Below are 13,726 nucleotides of genomic sequence, written 5' to 3'. Positions count from 1 at the left end.
CGAGTCTGAATGGAAGGCTTCAACTGCTTTAACTAAAATAAAAGAGGATAACATTAAAGAGGTCAGTGAAATGTAGTAGGAATAGCAATATGAAAGCAATACAGGACTTGGACCAGCAGAAGTGGAAGCCAATCATAGCATATCAACTTTCTTCTATCCTTAGACATTGAAGCTCGTTATGAGGCAGCCCTCCATATTATCCATTTGTAAGATCTATTGTTATACCATACATTAAACCATAGGGGGTCATCCACCTTTTGACGCAAATACTGAATTTTGCAGAGAGCTGATCATCTAGCTTATTATCTCAACTAGCCGAAATTTTCAAAACTTGTAACTAACGAAAGTTTTCCGGCTAGCAACAGGTGACTTTAGAACAATTCAATTAGTGTTTAATGAGATGAAATAAGTTCCTGAATTTTACAATACATGAGTTGCATTCGATAATCGGAACAGCGAAGGAAAATTCATAAGGCAAGCGTGGGGGAACAAGTATTTGTCCGTACGAAAACGATTTCCGACTGCTATCAATATGAACTTTTCTTCTTAAAATGGCCTGAGACATCACACCCCGAAACATTAGGACGCTTTTAAGGAACACTTTGATAATTTGCATCAATGAATCCCATTCTAAGACTCACAGAGCCTGGATGAGAATTAAATAAATCCTGGAGCATCTTAGCTAAGAGATTGCTCAACTGGCTTCATTTTTACCGCGAATGGCTTAATCAAGAAAGAAGGCGATAATTAGAATCACTGGTATTACTGTGAATTTACTGGGTCTTTCTTAAAATCAGAACAGTCAACTTGACATAATCTCAAAAGGCATTCGTTCAAAAAACGAAGATCCGCCAAATGAATACCAAAACAGCAAAATACTGAGTAATTGATGAACCCCAGTTTAAGAAATGTTCTTCAAGGCTTCACAAAGAGCATATTTTCCACAGAAATGGGAAATTGACCAATGCTCTGTTTCGATGTTTTCGTTTCTTTGGAAAATATTTCGTTGGTAAATTTTCTAGAACTATAATATATTGATCCTTAAACGGGAAGTAGTTACAGATTCTGTCCGGGGAAAGATTCAGTCGGACGAAACTGGATCACGAAGAATTGGGATAGTTGTGCCAGAAAATGCCATACAGAAGCGGTATGAAGGTTGAAAAACACGGAAAACACTGTAATATAGAAAGTATCTATTCCTATGTTGAAAATCGGTTTGCAGAGATCTCATGTAATTGAGCTTAAAAATAAAAAGATCTCCAGGGGACAGTGATGTCGATTTGGGTGTAATATGCCGATCTGCTCAGGTCTTAATGTTCAAAATAAAGCATTTAAACAATTCTGCATATCCATCAATACGTATACTACATTGATGACAGAATGGATTCGAGATTTGATGCATATATTATTAATTTCAGTAGTTTCAAGGCTTTCAACTTATTACGTATTCCGCGTTTGCAAAAGGTTTTGCCTAGTGCTAGTCATTTAAAGTAGGTCACGTTTAATTGCCGCATTTGCTCTTTGATAAATTACTAGGAGAGACTCATTTCCGATAACTCGTCATGGTGACTTGTTATGGATGAACTGCCTCAGCTTTTGTATATTGTAAAAGTATATTAATCTTCGGTCTTTTGGTGCAGTGAAAACGCGAATACAAAAGAGTTTTATCTTATATTATTATCTATATCAAAGCTGAACGGAAGAACTGAACGGAAGTGCTTAGCACCCACTGTAAAGCATTTTTCAGCTTCTTTGGTCCATTAGCGTAATGGAGCAGCATAAATGTGTCACATACTTGGAAGACTAATTACCAAAACGTAATTTAGTAAAATCCAATTACACGTTATTTATTTACCGTTGTCGACGTAACTGGATTACACGCCCAAAACCCCATGAAATAACCGTCCGCAACATATTTATTCAGTGTCCATCTTCTTAATGCCGCACCCAAATCAACTTTGGGAAAATTCGTCAGGCTCGAACCCTCTGGGACCCGATTTATATCTGAGCGGTTTGTTAGCTCAATGTAAGACTTCGTTTAGCTCGATTACATTAGATGTTATGCTAAGGGAACCTGGGAAAAATTGTCTTTATTTAATCCGAGGGTTTTGTCTTTTAGTTCGCTTTGAGTTTCTTTTCGTCAATTTACATTCTTTGGACGCGAACTCTCGTGAAGGGAGGACAACGTTGAAAGAGAATTTATATTATATAGAATATAACGGAGACTTGAACTGGGGGATAATTGGGTACAGGTTTTTGGAGTAAGTAATCGATATGCCTTTAAAGCATCACTGTGTACAAGAGACCGAAATAGCCAATATGTGGCCCAGTTTCCCTGTTATGGGGTCCATTGTTTGTCTGTGCGGCATCGAGCTAACAAAGACAAACACGATGCATTGATATCAAAACAAACGCTCGAAAGGCCCTTTCAATGTGTCCTGATTTATTGTTTTAAATCTTCCTCTCGGAGAGGCATTTTCATTGATCCTTAATGGAAAATATCTATCTAATTATATGTGATATAATTGTAACAAAGCATTGAAAGCTATTGCTTATGTATACATATATAGCGCTTGTAAAAAGTATGGCAACACGTTTGTAGCTTTTATAAATCTTAAATTTTTTAATAATGCGTAAACACGTATAATTTTATTTAAAAAAAGCATTTCATGCATTATATTTGATGTTCAAATTTTCCACCCCTATAAACTTTTTATTTTCAAATGGAAAGGTACCTATTGTAGTACATCAAATGAAAAGTAATTAAAAAAAGGATACAACGGTATACTCCGAACTAAAATTGAATCTACGGTTTCCTTAAAAAATAAAATTATTAGATCCAAAATGAAGAAACTCACTATTACATCAAACAATAATGAAATTCCTACAATAAATGCTCAAGTTGGGCTCTAGTAACAATTTAACATTGACTCAGTCGTTCCTCGAACTTTTTTATGCAATTATCCAGTGTTGCTTCTGTTATTAATTCTAATTCAGTTTAAATTCTAAGATGTAAATTATCTAAATTTTGTGGTTCATTTTGGTAAAAGGAGCCTATTACGATTAAAAAAAATCGAGGGCATAATATCTGGAAGTCGTGGCGGCCATTCTATTGTGCCTCTTTCACCGATCCATCTTCCACGGGAAATCTCATCAAGATACTCTCTCATAGCCATAGCAAAATGTGGTGGTGCACTACCTTGTTGGAACCAAATATTATTGGCTACTTGTTCCTCATTTTCTCCAGGAAAAATTGTGGCGATTGATGGAATTATTTCGTTTCGCAATAAATACAAATATGACGCGTTGTTTAAGTTCCCGTCTATGAAAAACGGATCGATGAACTGATGGCCGATTATACCCATCCATACATTGAATTTTTGCGGATGTTGTGTATGTAGATTCTGTATCTGTTGAAGATTGTCTGTAGCCCAGCAGTGACAATTATGTTGATCAACAGATCCATTTAAGCAAAACGTTTCTTCATCCGAAAATAAATTTCTAGAAAAGAACATGTTATCCTTAATGCCCTTTTCTTGCATTAATTCACAAAATTCCATCCTACAATCAAACTCTTCGGGCGTCAACTCTTGGATAAAAAAAAATTTGTATGGATAAAATTTTTCTCGCTTTAAAAGGTTGCTTACTGATTTTGCAGATAGATCAAATTCATCTGCAAGTTTGTTTGTAGACTGTATGGGGTTTTCATCGATAGATAAAAGATTGTCTAGTGCTTTATCGCCACCAGTTGCTGTTCAAGGTCTTTCATATTTTCGAGTAGCTTTCACACTTCCAGCTTGTTGAAATTTTTTATAAATCCGACAAATTACACTTCTATTAATATTATAGGTCGATCTAGATACTTCTTATTAAACATGAGATACACCTCTTTATAAGCTGTTTTGCGATCTTGATGCCCCAAAAAGATTAAAAATTCAATTCTTTGCTTCTCAAATAAGCAATACATTGTTTAATATTCTAATTGCAGTAAAGGCCTAACAACTAAATTCAACTACTAATGAATTTTATAAAAACCAAAATACTTTTCATATAAAAAAATATTTGTATTGAAGATAATTTTCACTCTCTTTCACAGTGATGTAAGAATGGATTTTTTATCTAAGAAGCAAAGATCAAAACTTTTAGTCTTTTTAGGATATGAACTTTGGTTTCTTGTTTTTAAGGAAACTGTATATCCAATTTTAGTTCTGAGTATACTGTTGTATTCCTTATTGAATACCTTTTATTTGATATACTACAATGGGTGCCCTTCCATTTGAAAATAAAAAGTTAATAAGGGTAGCTGGATAGGGATGAAAAATTTGAACATCGAAAATAATGCATTAAATGCCTTTTTAAAGTAAAATCAGACGTATTTAAGCATTTTTTTTTAATATCGGGTTTTTTAGAAAGTTATGAACGTGTTGCAACATTTTTTACTAGCGTTGTACTGTAGTATGCATAAAAGTAATTTGAAATGAAAAAAACACAAGGGTGCCTAATACACGAAAATCATTTTACTAATCTAGATTGTATAAGTAAATATGTCTCAGTTTTTTAAGATTTTCTATACCGAAATAATATTCGGATGATAATTTTGAGATCTAAAGGTACGACGTATTCGTGACATGTATGTGTCATTTTGTATTTGAAGGCATTGACAGAATATTTAACACTATAAACTTATCTGAACTGACCAATGATATTTCGGAAAATCGTGGAGCCAAAAACTACTACCATGAATCGCGGTGACCTATTTTAGTTTCTGCGATAGTTGTCCTTTGATTTTCACAATTGTTACTGCTCCTAAAATAAATGTGCTACGAACTGGATTTCAAACGCCCCCGAATTTCAACTGAGGTATTCAGGTTCACTCACTATAGAGCTAACATCGCTCTATTACACCGAAAACCGTCCCTCAAGAATTCCAACCTTTTCTTGAAAATTCCCAACTCTTTTCTACTTTTAAAGCTACCTACTCCTTGCTACATTTCAAACTTTGAGCGCAGATATCTCGGAAATCCGTGGAGTAATTGAATTAAGAGAAGCCTCAAATTAATCGTCCAGATGTCGATTCATCTCTAGTCTTGTAACTATGTGATGAAACTTCCAATATCTCGTTTAGTTTCTGAAATACGGTGTCATTTTGATCCCTTTATTAGCTAATTTTGGAAGTGTTTCGAAAATAAAAATGCGGAATGCCATTTCAATAATACAGATTGAATATATATACAGGGTTATTTACGTCATGCTACACGGAATATTGCGACTAAAGTATTTAATATTTCGAATTTTTCTTTTTTGCGATGTGTAGAACTCATATAGAGGTACATTCTAAAATTATTTTACTTTTATACAGGGGGTTGTAAATAAGTGAAAAATCTCAAAGTTATGTTTTTTTAAATGGAACACTCAATATATTAGTACCGTTTTAGATTCCTAGAGATAAATAAATGTAAGTCTGATTAAGGTTTACCTACCCTAAACCTTAAGGATTTTGAAATAATTGAGATTTTGTAAAAATGTAGTGCAAATTTAAAAACTTTGCTTTAAAGGAAGTTTAAACTGGAGTAAGCCGAAATTTACATCAAGCCTCAGACATGAAGCATATTTCATGCCATAGTCATGAAAATTTAGATATCTTATACAGTGTGTCCAAAAAATAAATTGAAAAATGTACTTATTTTGAAGGGTATTAACTTGCTTAATTTAAATGGAACACCCTATATTTTATTACTCTAACTATCAGATTGAAATATTATCGATCGAAAACTATTATACTTTTCTATACCTAAATGTACAAGTTTTCCTTGAAAATTAAGATTTTTAAAGAAAGTAGAAAATCCTATTACTTTTTGTATCAGTTGCCACGGTGACATCTAAAATGTCAATATAAAGAATCATATTTATGCATTCTTTTTTTGAAGATTTGATTAAATATGAAAATTATCTTGTAAGTTACGCAAATAATATTGAAAATATCATAAATAAAGAATTTCAATCTGATAGTTGGAGTAATAAAATATAGGGTGTTCCATTTAAATTAAGCAAGTTAATACCCTTCAAAGTAAATACATTTTTCAATTTATTTTTTGCACACACTGTATAAGATATCTAAATTTTCATGACTATGGCATGAAATATGCCTCATGTCTGAGGCTTAATGTGAATTTCGGCTTATTCCAGTTTAAACTTCCTTTAAAGCAAAGTTTTTAAATTTGCACTACATTTTTACAAAATCTCAATTATTTCAAAATCTTTAAGGTTTAGGGTAGGTAAATCTTAATCAAACTTACATTTATTTTTCTCAAGGAATTTAAAACGGTACTAATATATTGAGTGTTCCATTTAAAAAAACATAACTTTGAGATTTTTCACTTATTTACAACCCCCTGTATAAAAGTAAAATAATTTTAGAATGTATCTCTATATGAGTTCTATACATCGTAAAAAAGAAATATTCGAAATATTAAATACTTTAGCCGCAATATTTCGTGTAGCATGACGTGAATAACCCTGTATATATAATGTATTTATATATTTTATGCATTTATATATATGGAAAGTCTCCTAATAAATAAGTTATGTTAATTTCAAATACATATAGTTAAATTTCTTATTAGATCAAGAATTCAGATTAGATTACTTTCCAACCAACAAATACAATAATCTAACAAGTTTGTATTAACCTAAAATTTATAAGCAAACCTTGGAGGATTGTGCGTTTCTACGATGGAAGTTCTAACTAAGGAAACTTAGCAAACTGCAAATATTAAAGTATTCGCACTGCGAATGACTTCCAACCGTCGGTAGCGGTACGTGAAAACAAAGTTTTCGACTTTTCCGACGACTTCTGAAAACAATTTAAAATGAAACCGATGCATTTACTTGAAGCAGAGCTTTGGATTCCACCGAAGCAAGCCAAAAATGAATAAATTGGAATTATTTATAACAGCATGCCTTTATATGCTTTGTCAGAAACGCATCCAACCACTGCTCTTTCATTCGTTTGAGATTGTCAATAGACTAGGATTGCTTCAGAATAAGCGAGAATATGGTATTAAAAAGATATTTTACGTCGACTATAGATAATAATTATCAGTGGCGCCATCTTCGGGTGTTGAAAGAGAGGTATAGCGTCCATATAACTAGGTGCCTGGATTAAGATATAGTAGCAAACAGAAAACTGCAAATGCATATTCGCAGTGCGACATTACACATGATTTTTAGCCATTGGTACAGGTCCACGGATAAAACTTTTCAACCTTTTTATCGGCTTCATGAAACCCATCCCTGTATTGTAATTTCAGTTGGACAAAAATCCAAAATTTGTGACTTCTAATTCGAGTTGAATGAAAAAATTCCTAAATGGGATTTATTAAAATCGTAATTTTATTTTTCCGATTTTCCAGTTTGAAAATATTAAACATTCCGAAATACTAGGTAAATACCCATATTTCGTGGTTTCAATTATGGATTGAAAAACCATGCAAAAAAATTCAATTCCTAGATAGAAATGCAAATTTATAGTTATAAACCTGTTCGGAGTAAAAAGGATAAAAATGTTTTATTATTGCAGTATACAGTGTGGAAGTTTAGAATGGAACAGTCCATATAACTAAGATGCCGAACATATGCGGCCAAAATTCTCGAACACGTCGATTTTTATTTTTTCTGCGGTTTTTTTTATAGTCAATTCATGTATACAGGGTAGTCTAAAAATCAAGTGTGATCACCAACTTTGTTTTTTCAAATGAAAACACCTATTTTTTATTTAATTTTTTAATTCTACGCAAGATTTTAAATGTGTTTCATGTACCATGTTCTATACCTAAACGCAATAGGTCTCGAGAAATTTACGATTGAACATTGTTGACGTTGTTTATTTACCGTGTGTCCTAAAAAATTTTAGTGGACTTCAATTATTTCTGATCAAGTAGATCATGGAATCACTTGAGCGCGAACCCGCATGTCTTTTTTTGTTCAGTTTCTGTTTATGCCAAGTAATGTTCGGTCCTTTTCAGAATCAAAGAAATCAAAAGTTTTAGTTTTTGATATGTTCAATTATACATTTTTCGAGACCTGTTGCGTTTAAATATAGGACATGGTCCATAAAACACACTTAGAATTTTGCGTAAAATTCAAAAATGAAATAAAAAATAGGTATTTCCATTTGAAAAAACAAAGTTGCTGGTCGCACCTTATTTTTGGACTATCCTATATACATGAATTTAGCATAAAAAAACCCGCAAGAAATAATAAAAATCGACGTGTCCGAGGATTTTGGCCGCATATATTTGACATCTTAGTTATATGGACTGTTCCATCCAAAACTTCCACACTGTATATGCAAATTTAAATATAAAATTTGTATTGCCAATTTTCACCACAAACAGTAAAAAATTACCGAACTCAAACTATGCCATTTCATTTTCAGATAAAAAGGTCTAAGTTTCTAAATAAAAACAGAAGTTCTAAAATAGGGTACTTCAAGCTGCTTTTTCAAAGCTCCAGAACTATAAAAAGTTGTGTAAAAAATGTTTACGAAAATTTACAAAGAATGAGATGGTAACCTTTGCCACTTTTCCGAGTTATGCACAAGAATTGCCTTAAAAACGAATTGAAATGTTTCTTTTAGTTTTTGAGATAGAGGGTCCAAGTTAAAAAAAATTGCTGGCTTCTGGTATTCTATTAAGATCGTGAATATGTTACCAGAAAAAATGAGGTGTCCGAGCGATTTATTCAAACTCAACCTTAGGAGTCAAATGTAATAAATGTTCGATCATTTCTTTTGACCTCCTATTACAATTTACCCTACACGACCATCGTATTTGATTTGTTACTATGAGATAAATTCCTAAAAGACCATGCACAAGGCCAATAGATCATTGTATTCTCCATATTTTGAGATCAATGTGCCATATTTGTCTTTGTTTGGTTGGGACAGCAACAATAGACAAACTAATATCAAACCCGCAACGGGCGATGTGCACTTCTGCATGTCTGCTCGTCATTCGATAATTTGTCGTCGATTTCCTATTTGAAGCTGCAGTTTTCACTGAATTCAAACAAGTTTATTAACTTAAGTGATTTTAAATTAATTATTAAAATCATAATTGTTGACAGGGAAAAAATTATAAAAAAGGATTTACGTAGAATCTTCTTGCAGCTTGATTTCTGGAATTGTGGATTTTGAAACACACAGAAGTCGACGTATCTTTGCATGCAAATTGGCAGAAGAATTTTCCATACATATTCTGATGCAGCTAGAAATGATCGTCCCTAATATTTCAACATATTCCCTGCACCACGTCAGACATACTTGAACATTTTTCTGGAAATTCTTGTTAGGAAAACGCCGGGGGCGTTGAGGATGCGGAAGGAGGTAAAGACTAACAGTATAAAGTTAGAATTTTACATTATCACGGTAGAATTTCCATACAGAAACGTTTCGTAAAAGTTTCCATAGGAAAAACGATATATAGAGATTACAGTTTGCATACAAAGTGTAAAAATAATAGGCGGCCATTTTAGAAATCGGCATAAAGACGACACGATTTGAATATATCTCGATTTCATTTATTACATATCAGACCGAACTGAAAGAAATGATTTTAAGTCGGAAACTTTGACCTCTTTTTTTGTCCTGCGTTGTTCTGCAGAAACTGTTCCCCCGGAATATATATAACAACTATTTTAATAAAGAGCATATTTGAAGACAGTTTTATGGTTATTTGGTCCTAAAAGTCTCTTCTGCCCCCGAAACGGGAATTCATGGCTGCAACGAAGAGTATTATCGCTCGCCGCGCTTTTAGGTTTATAAAGAGCCTCGTATTTATAAACTGATAATGTGTGAGACACTGTAAAAGCAAAGTCAAAAGCGATTACCGTCCAATTCTCTCCACACGGGACATGGCACTAAATCCTTTCCGGGCAATAAAAACAGAGAAAATCAGGCAGTAAATTACGATTTAGCCAATTACTTTGGGTTGTGCTGGGGTGCGAATTCCGAAGGAGCAATTACCAGAAACCGAAATTCTTTTATTTCGGTTATCCTGCGATGACCGCCCCATATCGCCGTTACAATCGCGTATCCTGCGGCTTGGACCAAAGCCAGAACCAGCAACCGAAATTAAGCCAAGAATTTACTCATGGGGTTACGTTCACCCTTCGAATCTCCCTCTCTTATCGTTTAAGATCTCGTCAAGATTCAGTTTCATGGTAGATTAACTGTAATGGGTTGTTCCATTTCGTATAAGGTGTTGGAGTGAGTTGAAGATGTAATCTATTTCATACAACAAGTTGTATATTTACAGATCAAGACATTTTGGAAGAGGTTTAAGGAGGTTGCTGGCTTGTGTGCTGCAAAAATTTATGTAAATTAGTTCAATTTAGAATTCGCCAATTTCAAACAAGTTTTAAGAATAGCGGAGAGACAATGTTGAAATTTTTTTAAATGCTGCAAAATGGTTAATACACCGTGACTTTGGATACCTTGTACATGAATAATACTCGCCATGAAGGCATAATATCTTATTCAACATTTGTGGCCGTCATAAAGTCCTGACTTAAACCTATCAGATTTCTTTTTTTGGTAATTTTTGAAGTCAGTGTAGTATACAAGTCCGGGCCTAGAAGCAGAGAAAATTTATGGAATAACATTCACCAAAGTGCATATATAGATTTTAAAACGAAAGGTACTTAGTGCAAACATCTTTAACCGCCAAGGCCTAAATAATAAAACCGACGCCGGCGTACGGATCTGCCAAATTTCCTAATCCTGTCTCGACGTCGAATATGGATTTATGTTTCAAAGGCCGTCCCACGAGAATGTGTAGCATTTTTGACCCCTCTAATCAAAACCGAAAGAGATAAACCTGAATCCCCATGCTATGACTAACCCTTCAAAAGGCATGTATGACATTACTCTCCACTTCCGCATTTTAGATCTTACATTCTCCATATTAAGCTATTTCTCGTCTCCTCCTTCTTCAGCTATTCAGTGCACCTTAAGAATCGCCTTCGATTGGCTCTGCTCTCTTTAGCTGAAATATGTTAATTTTTATCCATACCCATTTGTATTATATCTGTACTCAATATTCAGCCTTTTGAATCTGTTTTCAACGTTGAAATTTCATGTATCATCAACATAACACTACTCATTTAATAACTGAGATATCTCAATTGTTGCTTCCATTCGAGTGAAATTTCGAAAATTTCAGAGCTTGAAATTCACCAGATACCCGTTAACATAACACACTCCAACTACCACTGTACTTGGCGGTTCAGCGATATGACTCAATTAAATTTGCGTTAATTCCGGCCCTGAAACCAAATTGTCTTAAGCTTTATTTTTGTTTCTTTTCATCCTAATTTCATTACTTTTTCATTAGTGTCTACTCCGAAAAATTTTGGTTTATAGATTCACGTAGCGTATCGTTAAATTGCGCAACTTTTTTAAAGTTAATTTTAAAGGTACGTGTTTTATAAACTGCACCATGCATACAAGCGTGTTTAAAGTCTGGTTTATAAATTCACGTAACGTGTTATACAGTTTATAGAACACCCATCGATAAAGTTAAAGTTAAGAAAGTTGCGCAAAGTTTAACTTTTAGACGTTAGCATCCTTACCTATAGCCAGCGGTAAAAATCGAAAATTGAGAAAGCAGGTTCTCACAGCATTCAAAGCTCAGAAAACTCTTTGTACTCACTACTTCCTGAAAACTCGGTAACACAATGAAAGAATGAAACAATTAGGAACTAGAGGATGAAGATAAGACGTCAATTCCTTTTTGGAACTAATGACAGGGGATATTTAATATATAAGCTTAAAAAAAATTAATGTAGCTTAACCTCTTAACGTTACCAATTCGTTATGTTAATCTATAAGCCAAGCTGAAATTCTGAAATGTAGACTCACGTAACGTATCGTTAACATTTAGAAATTAACCTTGACTAATCTAAAATAATCTGAACTGAAATTTACATACAGGGAGAGTTTTTTAAGTGTGTCACATAAATGTTTCTGAAGTTATCAGTTTTAGAAAAAGGTTTCAAATAAAAAAGGGGTTGTGTAAAGGGAGAAAACTCTTTGGCACTATCACTATTTCGATTCAAGGTCACTTTCAGGTTTTAATTAAGGTCAACTTTGTTTTCTCAAATGGAAACCCTACATTTTTTTGACAGATTCTGATTTATTGTTAAAAAAAAAAAATTTTTATTGATTTAATAGTTTTGGAAGAAATTGACATTTTTGAAGAATTTCTTTTTCAAGGAAAAATGCTTGTATCAATACATTCAAAAGAAAAAAAATTTTAAAGCATAATAAATCGATGTTTTATCAATTTTTGTTTACCCTCAGTTCTATTCGCTTACAGTTACAATTCAATTTTAGAATAATAACCATTTTAAAATGGTAGTGCGTTTTCCAAAAGACGAAAAAATTGAAGTTATTTTTACTTATGGCGAATCAGGTAGAAGTCCTACCGTAACTGTGCAGCTTTATGACGAGCGTTTCCCACAAAACGCAGTTCCATCACGGAATTTTGTCAATGAAATTGTGAGTCTATTTCAAGCAACAAAAAGTGTCGAAACACAAAAAAAAGTACGTTTAAAAACTGTCGTTGGAAATGAAGACAAACAAATTAGTATTTTAGCTGCCGTTACACTTGAACCTCGTGTACATACTCTGGCTGAAGGGTCTGATGTATCACAAAGCAGTGTTTGTAAAAGTTTTAAAAATCATAAGTTTCATCCTTACCACTTCTCTCTTCATCAAGAACTATTATATATGGTGACAATTTTTAAAACCGAGTTACCTTTTGTACTTGGGCTCAAAGGAAAATCAGACAAAATGATGATTTTTTTCTCGAATGTGCTGTTTTCGGATGAGTTTGGATTAATAAATCATAGGTAAGCTAACAGACACAACATATATTACTGGGCTGCTGAAAACCCCTATGGGTTGCGAAAGGTGAAAAAACAATGCCGATGAATTGTAAATGTTTGGTGTGACATTGTGAGTAAACATTTAATTGGCTCTTTTTTTTAACGATAGAAATCTTAATGCTGCGAAGTATCTCGATTTTTTAACAAATGATTTGCCAATATTTCTGGAAGAAATGAATCTAAATCGACGAATGACCACGTGGTATCAACATCACGAGTGCCCAGCCCATTACGCAACAGTTGTTCGGGAAAAATTCGATGAAGTGTTTCCCCAAAAATGAATTGGTCGCGGAAATAATGTTAACTAAGCACGTTTATCAAATTTAACATCTCCAGATTTTATTCTTTGGGGATACTTAAAAAAATTGTCTGTGCTAAAATGTCAATAACTTCTGAAAACATGAAAGAAAAAAATAAGAGTAGCTTGCCGTAACATTTTACTAGAAATGTTTTTCAATATCCAACGGTCTTTTAAAATAAGAATTGCTAACAACATTGAAGTAGAAAAACATCATTTTAAACATTTATTTGATTGAATTATTAATAAAATTATGATTTTTTAAAATTCTTTCTGTTGAATGTATTAATATAAGCATTTTTCGTTAAAAGAGGAATTCTTCATTTTATGTTCTGTGTTGTGTTTTACTTCAAAACTATCAATTGAATAAAAAAATGTTACAAGTAAAAACATGTTTGTTTTTAACAATAAATCAGAATCTGTCAAAAAAATTTACAGTTTCCATTTAAAAAAAAAAAGTTGACCTTGATTAAAGCCTGA

General features: G+C 33.1%; 1 protein-coding gene across 1 annotated transcript in view; it reads right to left on the bottom strand.

Moving 5' to 3' along the window:
• The window catches only part of stg1 (stargazin-like protein), a 223,071-nt gene that overhangs the window by 157,778 nt on the left and 51,567 nt on the right, over positions 1–13,726 (bottom strand). The gene's annotated exons all lie outside the window — the stretch shown is intronic.

This window comes from Euwallacea similis, chromosome 30, assembly GCF_039881205.1.
Source record: "Euwallacea similis isolate ESF13 chromosome 30, ESF131.1, whole genome shotgun sequence".
Classification (NCBI taxonomy): Eukaryota; Metazoa; Arthropoda; class Insecta; order Coleoptera; family Curculionidae; genus Euwallacea; species Euwallacea similis.
The sequence above is the reverse complement of the archived record's forward strand: the minus strand, read 5'-3'. Positions and strand labels throughout refer to the sequence as shown.